The sequence below is a fragment of the Bubalus kerabau genome, chromosome 14, assembly GCF_029407905.1.
Source record: "Bubalus kerabau isolate K-KA32 ecotype Philippines breed swamp buffalo chromosome 14, PCC_UOA_SB_1v2, whole genome shotgun sequence".
NCBI classification, from domain to species: Eukaryota; Metazoa; Chordata; class Mammalia; order Artiodactyla; family Bovidae; genus Bubalus; species Bubalus kerabau.
Genome location: NC_073637.1, coordinates 79,637,026 through 79,649,544, shown reverse-complemented (window position 1 = coordinate 79,649,544; position 12,519 = coordinate 79,637,026).

The window sequence follows — 12,519 nt, the reverse complement described above, 5'->3', positions numbered from 1 at the left end:
CTCCTGTCTTTGTGGAAGTTCTTTTCTGCAGCGCCAAAGGGCCGGGGCCCTTGTCACTAACTGCCGGTCTAGTCGCTGGGATCTGGTGCTTTTGCTGTTGTGACCCAGCCTCCATCTCTGGTTGGGAACCCCAGCCTTGCTCCAAGGCTCTGCAGGCCCAGGCCACCCAAGATTATATCTAGACTAAAGTTGACAGTTTCTGACTCTCTTTTTGTGTGGTGTTTGTTCAGAACTATGTTGTTCTGAAATCCTACTAAGAATTACGTAATTGTCTATATTTTGTTAAATAAGATAGAAATTACTGAGGACTATGAGGATTTCATGAGCATCTTTTTATCCTTTTGGATTAGAAAAGTCATGAAGAGTGCTTGTAGAAATTAGGGAAATTCAGAAAAACATAAAGAAGGAAGTGAACAGCTAGCAGTTACTGCATTCTGCTTAACTCACCACAGTCTTTCTCTCATTTCGATTACTGTAATAGCTTCCTAACTGGTTCCCCTGCTGTACTCTCTACCCACCCCAGAAGGAATCCCACTAAGATATTAATCAGATCATGTCATTCCTCAGCTCAGAAGTTCCAGTATTTCCCACATCACTCGGGATAAAGGCCAAAGTCCTTACAATGGCCTGTGAAGCCCTATTTGACAACCTTCCTCCCCCAACCTTCTCACCCCACCCCTGAACCCTGAATGCTTTCTTACTTCTCTGCCTGGAGTGCTCGCCCACTAAATATCTGCAAAGCTCCTCCCTCTCCTCTTTGAGTGTGTGTTCAGTCGCTCAGTCATGTCTAACCCCTTGTGACCCTGTGGACTGGAGCCCACCAAGCTCCTCTGTGCATGGGATTTTCCAAGCAAGAATACTGGAGTTGGTTCCTATTTCCTCCTCCAAGGGATCTTCCTGACCCAGAGAGCGAAACACGCATACCACCCCCCTCCAACTCCCACCCAAATCCTGTGTCTCCTGGATTGGCAGGTGGATTCTTTGCCTTTGTGCCACCTGGGAACCTCTTTCCTGTCTTCTCTCATACGCCCTTGTTTTCAGTGAGGGCTTCACGACTACCTCTGTAAAATCCCAAGGCCTCCCACATCCCTGCCCTCCTTCTCCACCATCTATTATCACCACATAGCATCCCATATATTTATTTACTTTGCCTATTACCCGTCTCCTCCTGCTAGAATGTGAGCTCCATAAAGGCAAAGCATTTTATCTGGTTTTGTGTGCTGCTGTATTAGTTCTCTAATGCATAATGAATCACTCCAAAATTGAGTTTCTCAAAATAAGAGTCTTCATTTATTTTCTCATGATTTCAGTGGGCTTGGAATTTGTGAGAGGCTTGGCTTGATGGTTCTGGCCCAGGGTCTTTCATGAGATTCAGTTAGATATTGGCCGAGGCTGCAGGCATCTGAGGGCTTGGCTGAGACTGGAGGGTTTTCTTGCAAAGCAACTCACATGGCTGCAAGCTGATGCCGGCTATTGCCAGGTTGCCCCAAATCCCCTCCTGAGCTTCTGTGCTGGACTACTTGAGTGTCCTCTGCCGTGGAAGCGGGCTGGTCCCAGACTGAATGACCCAAGAAAGCAAGGGAGAAACTGCAATATCTTTTATGCCCTAGACTCAAAAGTTATACACCTTTGCTTCCACTGAATTTTTACAATTACACCTGCTGGCCCTATTCGGTGGAGGAGACTACAAAAGGAGCTGAACACTAGGTGAGGATCATTGAAGACTATCTTGGAAGCTGGTTAGTGCAGCAGCTGTATCCCCTGTGCCTATAACAGTGCCTGGCATGTAAAGGGAGCCCAACAGATATTTTTGAACAATGAATAAATTCCACCACTTAACTTTCTAAAAATATATTTCTTTGCAGCCTTTTTTTCTAAACAGATAAACTATGTTGTTTCTCAAAAATTGGAATTTTTCTATAGATAATTTATAATTGATAAATATAAACATATATACTTACTAAGCATATTTAAAAATATACTTAGTATCTTTCTAAAGTTACATCTTCTTGATGTTTGATATTATTTCAATCATCTTATGATTTCCATTGTTTCTAGATTTCTTGTTATGAATATGTTGTGATGAACACCCTTCTACATAAACCTTTGAGCAATCTAACTTTCTTGGAGAGCATGACGAGGAATAAGATCTAAGATTATAAATACTTAAAATACTTAATTTACCAAATTGTTTCCAGAAATAGAAACATATATTTTACGTTTCTACCAACAGTGTATGAACATGCCTATTTCACTGCATCCTTATGAATATGGAATGTTGATGCCTTTTAAGAAACTGAAGTTTTGGTTAGGAAGAAAGAGCATAAAGACCTTTATAGAATTATACGTCTTTTGAACTTCATTATATGTTTAAAGTGAAGTTTTCTTTCTTTTCTGTTTTTGTCATATCAACAGGTTGTTTAGGAGTAAAAATTGATAAAATTTAGAGGTGAGGGGGGAGAGCCAAGTTGGAAATATGAGTAGCAAGGTTCTGACTTGTGCACCTGAGTGTGTGGTAGTGCCACTTAATGACAGAGAGAAATTTGTGAGAAGGAGAATGGGGCGGAGGAGGGGAGAAGTCATTCCTTTGTGGACACCTGAACTTGCAGCCACTGAGTACAGTCCAGGGGATCTAGAACTGTGCTGCCCAGTACAGTAGCACTGAGCCCACACGGCCGTCAGTCACTTACAGTAAGGCGGGCCGAACAGACAGTCCGTAAGAGTAAAATACAAAACTGATTTAGAAGACTCCCTAAGAAAAAAGAATGTAGAAGATATATTGTTTCACTTAAGATCCAACCAGGAGACAGAAATCACACAATAACTTGAACAGGAAACATTTACTATAAAGAATTATTAACTCTAAAAGGAAGTAAGAACACTCTAAAAGTCAGAGAACACTCAGGAACACCCTTTGGCTAAGGGAGAGTTTCCAAGGAAGACAAGCTTGGCGGTTGGCCTCCTTTCTGAAGTTAGGACTCAGATCAATGGAGAAGCCTGGTTGCAGCCCATTGGACAGAAGAGAAGTTTCAAGGGTGGCCCAGATGGGAGCTGGTCCGTGGTTGCCAGGCAAGCAGAAACACCCTTCCAGGGTACAAAGGAATACATCTGGCGTGCAGGTTGCAAAAGGGACTCAGGGACGGGAAATCAGCTCTGGGCAGGGCGATACACAGCCTAGAGTGTACGGTACGGGTCCTGGTCACGAGGACCGTGGTGGATGCTGTCCGTGGGGCAGACCGCCTGAGGCTGGTGAGCAGCTGGGCACAGCGAGTGGGGATGTTTCTGTGCCAACAGGGTGGCATGGCAGCTGGGCCATGTGGGGTCCACCCTAGAAGGGGCAGAGAGACAATCGCTGGGCTGGGGCAGAGGCTGTGAGCTTGCCGAGTGACTGCACACGCTTGGTGTGAGGCTGCGGCAAGGCGCCCCTGCAAGAGCACTCACGCCAGGGGCCCAAGAGGAGCAAGAAGAAAACGCCAGAACCAGGAAGACAGCCTCCCCCCTTAGGGGCCCTCCACGGAGCAAACATCCTTGTGCTTGTTGCAAAGAGACTCTTAAAGCTCTGTTATCACAGAGCAGGTAGTTCAACGCTGAATTTCATATGACATTTAATCTAATATTAATCAATCTAATAAACTGATAATTGGCACACTCAATATTTTTTTCTATTAATTCATGTTGAAACAATAAGGTTTTGGATATATCGGGTTAAATAAGACACATCACTTAAACAAACATCACTTTTATTTTCACTTTTCTAAAAAAAATGCAAACAGTTGAGAATGTAAAATGTGGATAATGCTGGAAGAGCATTATCCATCATTAGTGGATATCCAGCAAAAGTGGATATCTGATCTCTGGAAATTATATCCTAGAAATTGATAGAGGGACCTAGAAGAGCATCCAGAGAGAGCAGAGGTCCTAGGGGGAGGCCCAGTCCCCCCAAATTTAAAGGTTTGTGTGCTGGTTAGTTTCTTCTGTCAGCCTGACTGGGTTGCCAGGATGTTTGGTCAAGCACCACCCTGGGTGTTTCTGTGGGGCTGTTTTTGCATGAAATTGGCATTGAAATCAGTGCATGGAGTGAAGCAAATTGTCCTGCTTAAGGTGTGTGGCTCTTCCCCTTCACCTGAAGGCCTGAATGAAACAAAAAGACTGAGTCTTTCCCAAGTAAGGCAAACTTCCTCCTGCCTGACCACCTATGAACCAGGACAGAAGCTTTTCGCCTCCCTCGGACTGGGACTGAAACACTGGCTCTTCCTGGGTCACCGCCTGCCAGCCTTCAGACTGGGTCGGCACCATTGACTCTTCAGGGTCCTCAGCTTGCTGGCTTATCCTGCAGATCTGGGGACTTGTCAGCTTCCATAATTGTGTGAACCGATTCCTTATAATAAACGTCTTTACAACACAGACACGCCCACACTGTGTGCGCCTGTATCTCTGGATGAAACTTACTAATATAGTTGAATAGAGAAAGAAAAGGGCTTCCCAGGTGGTGCTGCAGTAAAGAATCTGCCTGCCAATACAGGAGATGCAAGAGACACAGGTTCGATCGCTGGATCAGGAAGATCCCCTGGAGAAGGAAATGTCAACCCACTCCAGTGTTCTTGACTGGAAAATTCCAAGGACGGAGGAGCCTGGTGGGAGTCAGACACGACTGAGTGACTGAATACACATGGAGAGAAAAACCTAAGAAACACCAGAGACAATGGGTGGGTAGCCAATGGGAGCTGTAGGAATGTGCTGGGAGAAACTTCCCCCTAAGAGAGAAAATTCTAGAACACATTCTTAGTATGCTGATGGCAATGATGGCATGGGGTTGGTAACGTCGGTTATAAAGGATATAATGGTATGTGGAGTGGGAGGTTTTGTTGGGTGTGCAAGGGTAGTGCATCAGACCTTCAGTAGTGGAATGGTGGGATCCACGTGAGGCTTATCAAGCCTTGCTTGGTACTGAGATAGAGATATGGGTACCCTTCTTGATAGAATAGACTGCCCTTTCCTAGAGGACAAAACAGGATAAATAAGCTTTAGAAGAGCTGATGACAGAATGTCTGTTAGCACCTGAATTTATCTCTGTCATTATGTTTCAAAATGTTGGCAGGAATCGAGTGACATTGACTTACTCATTCCAAGTCAAGGAATAACTAAATTCTTTGGCACTTGAATTATTTTGGCATCAATTATCTGGACTTTTCAACACTGTAATGTTTACAACTTCTGATGTTTATGCAACTTCCTTTTCTTTTAAGTAATCTTGGCTCTCCTTTGTCACACTTTATCTGCTTTTATACTATGTTCAAATAAGACACAAAATACTATAAAATAGGGTATGGATACATATTTCTACTGCTTTACAAAGCAATGTGAGATTAAAGAAAAGACCAAAAATGTAGAAGGCAGGGTTTTAGCAATGTGCTCTTCTCTGATCCCAAGGGACAAACTGTTTAGCTTCTAAAAGTTGTAATCTGGGAAGTGACTTAAGAGCTGCCTCTTGATAGACACCTTTCCAGTTCTGATCTGAGAGTTCTCAACCAGGTGTGAAATCTCAGTCCCTTGAACAAGACCTTTAGCCCCTTTGGGCCTCAGTGTGATCTCCTGGAGAGCCTGCCTTACACAATTCTAACCTCAGGATAACCTTAGGAATTGAAAATTAAAGACAGCGAAACCGGCATACCGTATCAGCTCCATAAAATCAACACTTTATGCAAGACATCAAACAAAGCAAATGATAAGACAGTCTCTCAGTTAATCAGTCTCAGTGGCACAAATCAAGGACTTGGTGACTACAGGAAATGGGAGCAAAGTGAGAGCACCTTGGACTTGGGACTCTGCAGACTGAGGCAGTGTTCCTGCCTGTGGGGCTTGCCCCTCTAGGTAAGCGAGGAATAGGGAACCTTGCTCGTGTCGGTTTCCTGATCAGTAACTCCTAGCTCAGCTGGTAAAGAATCTTCCTGCAGTGCAGGAGACTTGGGTTCAATCCTTGGGTTGGGAAGATCCCCTGGAGGAGGGCATGGCAACCCACTCCAGTATTCTTGCCTGGAGAATCCCCTGGACAGAGGAGCCTGGTGGGCTTCAGTCCCTGGGGCCACAAGAGTCGGACACGACTTAGTGACTAAACCACGGCCAAAAGTCAGATGAAAATAGCCACTTCAGTTGACATTTAGACTTTGTAAAAAGAATCCCTGAAGAAAAATGTGTATTTCAGAGAAAGAGTCTGTGTATATCCCCTAACAAAAGAATTTTAATTCATACTTTGATATTTCTTTAATATGCTGCTATGTTTAATCAAATATTTGCATGGCTAGGGTGGTAACTTAGGTAGGAGTGCCTCACATACGTACAATATCTGATTCAATGAGGAGAGGTGAGTTAAGCGTGCTTTTCTGCAAAGGAAACTTGTATTGGATTAACTCATTCAAGGGTGAAGTAGAGGGCATGAGCATGTCCTTGGTCAGGATTTCTGGGTTCTCTGACTAGTGCAAACCTCACTTTACTTGATGATTGTGATCTCAGACAGAGGCTTCTTGTTAATGAAAGTCCACACAGAGTTATACAATTACTTAGCAAGTTAATAGGTTCATTGCTTTGAGGAAGTAGAAGGTTTTTGTCCCCACAGATTCTTTTGGAAAGCTAAAACCCACAGAAAAATGGCAAGGATGGCATTATTAGCATCCAAACATCCCTCAATGAATGTCCCAGGTATTGACTGAGACTCAGTTAATAAGTGAGGTAGCATCAGGTAGTTCAGCCTTATGAACGTTCATTTCCTAAAGTGCTCCCAGTACCACCGTCTCACCTATGAAAATTAACGTCATTTCAATAATATCACACAGCATCTGTGCTTATATTTCTCCATTCATCCCCAAAGCATCTGTGACAGCTTTCCCCCCAGTCTACAATGTAACCGAGGTCACACATTGTGGGTTTTTTAAGCATTTACACATTGTGTTTTGTTGATATGTACCTTTTGTCTCTTAATCCTAGATAGTGTGAATATCTTATTCACCAATAATAAAGTCTTCCACCCAGAAGTTTTAGCACCCGCTACTGATCCTTGCCAGAAATAGGCATAACATTGGCCTTGCAAAAATGGTTGCTTAAAATTCTATCATTTCATCTGTAGGAGTTGCTATTCTCTCATAAGGAAGTTCATGCTCTCTCACTGTCTCTCTCGTTCTGTATCACTATGGACCCCTGGACATGTGAAGGAGAGGTTTAATGTATTAAATTATCATTTAATGATAATTATCATTTTTCTTTCTGATGGCCAAATTGTCCCAAATTTGGCAGTGGGACCTCCTGCAAGCTAGACCATATGGTGGTGGTGGGGTGGGGGAGGCGTATGTGTTTTACATGACCCTATTAGTTTTTTATGGGTCCATTTTGTAATGATTTATTTTGGGGTGGCAGTTTTAGGTTCACAGCAAAATTGAGAGGAAGGTGCAGAGAGTTTCCAAACACCCTTTACCCCTACACGTGCGTAACCTCAACCATTTTCAACGGTCTCCCACCAGAGGGTATCTTTGATGAGCCTACCTTGCCACATCGTCATCACCTAAGGACCACCGCTTATGTTAGGGTTCATTCTTGGTGTTATGTTTGGTGGATTTGAACAAATTCGTAATAACATGTGTTCATCATAGCAGTATCACACACTGTTTCACTGGTGGTGATACTGTATGGATACTGTACGGTTCCAGGTGATTTCACCGCCCTGAAAATGGTCTATGCTCTGCCTGTTCATCTTGGCGCCCCTTCGGCAACCTTTTTACTGTCTCCATAGTTTTTTCATTTTCAGAACATCATATAGTTGGAATCATACAGTATGTAGACATTTCAGATTGGCCTCGTTCACTTAGCAGTATGCAATTCAGGTACCTCTATGTCTTTTCATGATGACAGCTTATTTCTTCTTACTCCTAAATATTATCTACTCACCTACTAAAGGACATCTTGGATGCTTCCAAGTCTTGGTAATTATAAATCAAGCTGCTATAAACATCCATGCGTAGACTTCTGTGAAGACACACGTTTCCACTCATTCAGGTAAATCCCAAACAAGTAGTGTAATAGCTGGATTGTACAGTAAGAGCATGCTTAGTTTTGTAAGAAACTGCCAAACTGTCTTCTGAAATGGCTGTACATTTTGCATCCCCAGCAACAATGAATGAGAGTTCATTTTGCTCTACATCGTTGCCAGCGTTTGGTCTTGTCAGTGTTCTAATAGGTGGTATCTTGTTTTAATCTGCATTTCCCTGATGACGTGTTGATGTGCAGCCTCTTTTATGTGCCTATTTGCCATCCAATAGGGCTTCCCAGGTGGCGCTAGTGGTGAAGAACCTTAGACAATCCCGTGGACAGAGGAGCCTGCAGGGCTAGAGTCCATAGGCTCATAAAGAGTCAGACGTGAGACGTGACTTAGCCGGTATGCCATCTGTATATCTTCTTTGGTGAGGTGCCTGTTAAGCTCTTTAGCACATTTGAAAAACCAAGTGATTTTCTTCCCGTTAAGTTTTAAGAGTATTGTGTCTGTCTTGGACAGCAGCCCTTTGAAAGCCTTTTCTCCAGTTCTGTGGCTTGTCTCATTCTCTTGACTCAGTTTTTGAACACTTTCTAGGTTTCTGGCATAAAAATAGGTTCTAGGCTCACCTCAATTTTTCCTTGTTCTGTTTCTGAAAGCAGCCACTTCTCCAAGGGACTCTGAGTCCTTGTAAAGAGCAATCTGGGTACCCGGTGCTCCACAGCAAGAGGGAGGTGCAGATTTGCGGAGTCTGAAGCTAATATACTGAGTTGGCCAAAAGTTTCCTGCCTTTTTTTTTTTAAAGCCAAAATGAAAGACACATTTTTCATTTTCACCAAGAACTTTATTGAACAATGCATTCATCATTTTGTTCCACGACCTTCTGCCATTTTTCAGGCAACCTCATAATTCCATCTTCCCAAAACTTATCTTTTTGAGCAAATAGTTGTTCTGGTGCCTTCTGCAGTCTTCCAGGGAACTGACATTTTTTCATTAAAAGAATTTTGCAAATACTGAAATAAATAGACATCTGAAAGTACAGTGTCTGGTGGATATGGCAGATGAATCAGAACTTCCCAGCCAAGCTTGTCGTCAAAGAAACACGGAGTCTTTTATTATCCTGATGGAGGATTATGCTTTCTCTGTTAACTAATTCCAGACACTTTTCGTCGAGAGCAGCTTTCAGTTGGTCTAATTGGGAGCAGTACATGCTGGAATTAATCATTTGGTTTTCCAGAAGGAGCTTATAATAGAAGACCCCCTTCCAATCCCACTATATACACAACATCACCTTCTTTGGATGAAAACTGGCTTTTGGTGTGGTTGGTGGTGGTTCATTTAGATCTTTTCTTTTTCACATTATTGTACAGTATCCACTTTTCATCACCCATCACAATTTGTTTTAAAAATGGAATGTTTTCTTTCATCATATAATTTTATTTTATTTATTTTTAAAATTAATTTATTTTAATTGGAGTCTAATTACTTTACAATATTGTGGTGGTTTTTGCCATACATGGACATGAATCCACCACGGGTTACATGTGTTCCCCATCCTGAACCCCCCCTCCCACCTCCTTCCCCATCCCATCCCTCTGGGTCATCCCAGTGTACCAGCCCCGAGCACCCTGTCTCATGCATCAAACCTGGACTGGTCATCTATTTCACATATGATAATATACATGTTTCAATGCTATTCTCTCAAATCATCCCACCCTCGCCTTCTCCCACAGAGTCCAAAAGTCTGTTCTTTACATCTGTGTCTCTCTTGCTGTCTTACATATAGGGTCATTGTTACCATCTTTCTATATTCCATATATATGCGTTAATATACTGTATTGGTATTTTTCTTTCTGACTTACTTCCCTCTGTATAATTGGCTCCAGTTTCACCCACCTCATTAGAACTGACTCAAATATTCTCTTTTTTATAGCTGAGTAATACTCCATTGTGTATAGGTACCACAGCTTCCTTATCCATTCATCTGCCAATGGACATCTAGGTTGCTTCCATGTCCTGGCTATTGTAAACAGTGATGTGATGAACACTGGGGTACACGTGTCTCTTTCAATTCTGGTTTCCTCAGTGTGTATACCCAGCAGTGGGATTGCTGGGTCGTATGGCAGTTCTGTTTCCAGTTTTTTAAGGAATCTCCACACTGTTCTCCATAGTGGCTGTACTAGTTTGCATTCCTGCCAACAATGCAAGAGCGTTCCCCTTTCTCCACACCCTCTCCAGCATTTATTGTTTGTAGACTTTTTGATGACAGCCATGCTGACCGGTGTGAGATGACACCTCATTGTGGTTTTGATTTGCATTTCTCTGATGTGAAGAGCTGACTCATTTGAAAAGATCCTGATGCTAGGAAAGATTGAGGGCAGGAGGAGAAGGGGACTACAGAGGATGAGATGGTTGGATGGCATCATTGACTCAATGGACATGAGTTTGGGTAAACTCCGGGAGTTGGTAATGGACAGGGAGGCCTGGCATGCTGCAGTTCATGGGGCCACAGAGTCAGACACGACTGAATGACTGAAATGAATTGAACTGAACTGATAATGAGTGGTGTTGAGCATCTTTTTATGTGTTTGTTAGCCATTTTTATGTGTTCTTTGGAGAAATGTCTGTTTAGTTCTTTGGCCCATTTTTTGATTGGGTCATTTATTTTTCTGGAATTGAGCTGCTTGTATATTTTGGAGATTAATTCTTTGTCAGTTGCTTCATTTGCTATCATTTTCTCCCATTCTGAAGGCTGCCTTTTCACCTTGCTTATAGTTTCCTTCATTGTGCAAAAGCTTTTAAGTTTAATTAGGTCTCATTTGTTTATTTTTGTTTTTGTTTCCATTACTCTGGGAGGTGGGTCATAGAAGACCTTGCTGTGATTTATGTCAGAGAGTGTTCTGCCTGTGTTTTTCTCTAGGAGTTTTATAGTTTCCAGTCTTACATTTAGATCTTTAATCCATAAAGATGGAATGTTTTCCTTATGTTTACATAGAGAAATAGGAGTTAAGAAGGTTCTTTTCCACTTAATTTATGTGGAATGCAAACATCACAGTGATAAATATAACCAAGCTGGTGCAAATGATATTCAACACTTGATTTGGATATTTTGAGTTATGTTGGTTATCCCTAACCCTAACCCAATGTTGATTGTTCTCAACTAATGTCTGATTTTGATCGCTATCAACTTCAACAGGACTATCTGACCTGCCAGTGAGAAATCTCCAGCATGAAACTTCACAAACCACTTTTGACCTGTTTGATCAGTCACAGCACCTTCTCCACACTGCAGAAATCTTTCTTAAAAATTTTGGTTGCATTTTTATCTTTCTTGAAATAATGAAGCATAATATGCTGAAAATGTTACTTTTTTCTTCCATCTTCAATATTAATGGCTACACAAACACTCACCAATTTTGATCATTTTTAAAATGTATGTTGACACAATTCAACTTACAAAATTGTTTCAAATGAAGTCAAAGACAACTAAACGGCGCTGTGTGGAGTGATGTCGGTGAAGTTAGACAACTAAACGGCGCTGTGTGGAGTGCCGTCGGTGAAGTTAGACAACTAAACGGCGCTGTGTGGAGTGCCGTCGGTGAAGTTAAAGACAACAGGTGCTACTACAGCCATCTTACAAAAAAGTGAATGAAACTTCTGGCCAACCCAATAATTTTGGAACCTGTCTTTTTTAAAAAGAGGAATGCAAAGTTGCAAATATAAAATCAGGCATTCAGCCTTACAAGAGATCCATAAACGATGAGCTATAAAGTTTGTTTTCTTAGCTTCCCTGTCTTTGGGGTATTATTGCTTCGGCATCAGTGAACAGAATGTTCAAATCCAGTACCACAGTGTTCATCTTAGCTTTTGCATTCCATATTTGTATTAGCCAGAATGAAAGTCAATGTGGAAAACAATATATTTACTTATTGGTTTTAACATAAGAAGTGTACACAAAAATGATTTCTCAATCACAACACTAACAGTATGATCAAAATTAAATCTGGCAGTAAAGTTCAAGACTGTTTTGTTGTTCTTCTTAGTATGTAATATATTCTACTAAGGATATACAACCAGAGTACTCTATTCAAAACATACTTTTTTTTCTGTGCCATTACATTATCACATTAATATACAGTTAAATTCAGTACTTTCTTCCAAAATTCAATTTTAGGTTTTGCTTTTTATCTTTAATTTTTCTGAAAATATAAAACATGTATGACTAGAAAGTTAAAAAGATGTACTGAGAAATCTCACTCTCATCTCTATACCTACACCCCATCCTCAGCCATCCGCTATAGGGAACCATTTTTGGTAATTTGTGGTTTATAATTTTTTGTTTTTTTTAGAAAATCTGCAAATATGTATGTGTGGGTGCATGCTCAGCCTGTCCATCCTATAGGACTCTTTGCAACCCCATGGACTGTAGCTCACCAGGTTCCTCTGTCCCTGGAATTTCCCAGGCAAGAATACTGGAGCAAGTTGCCATTTCCTTCTCCAGG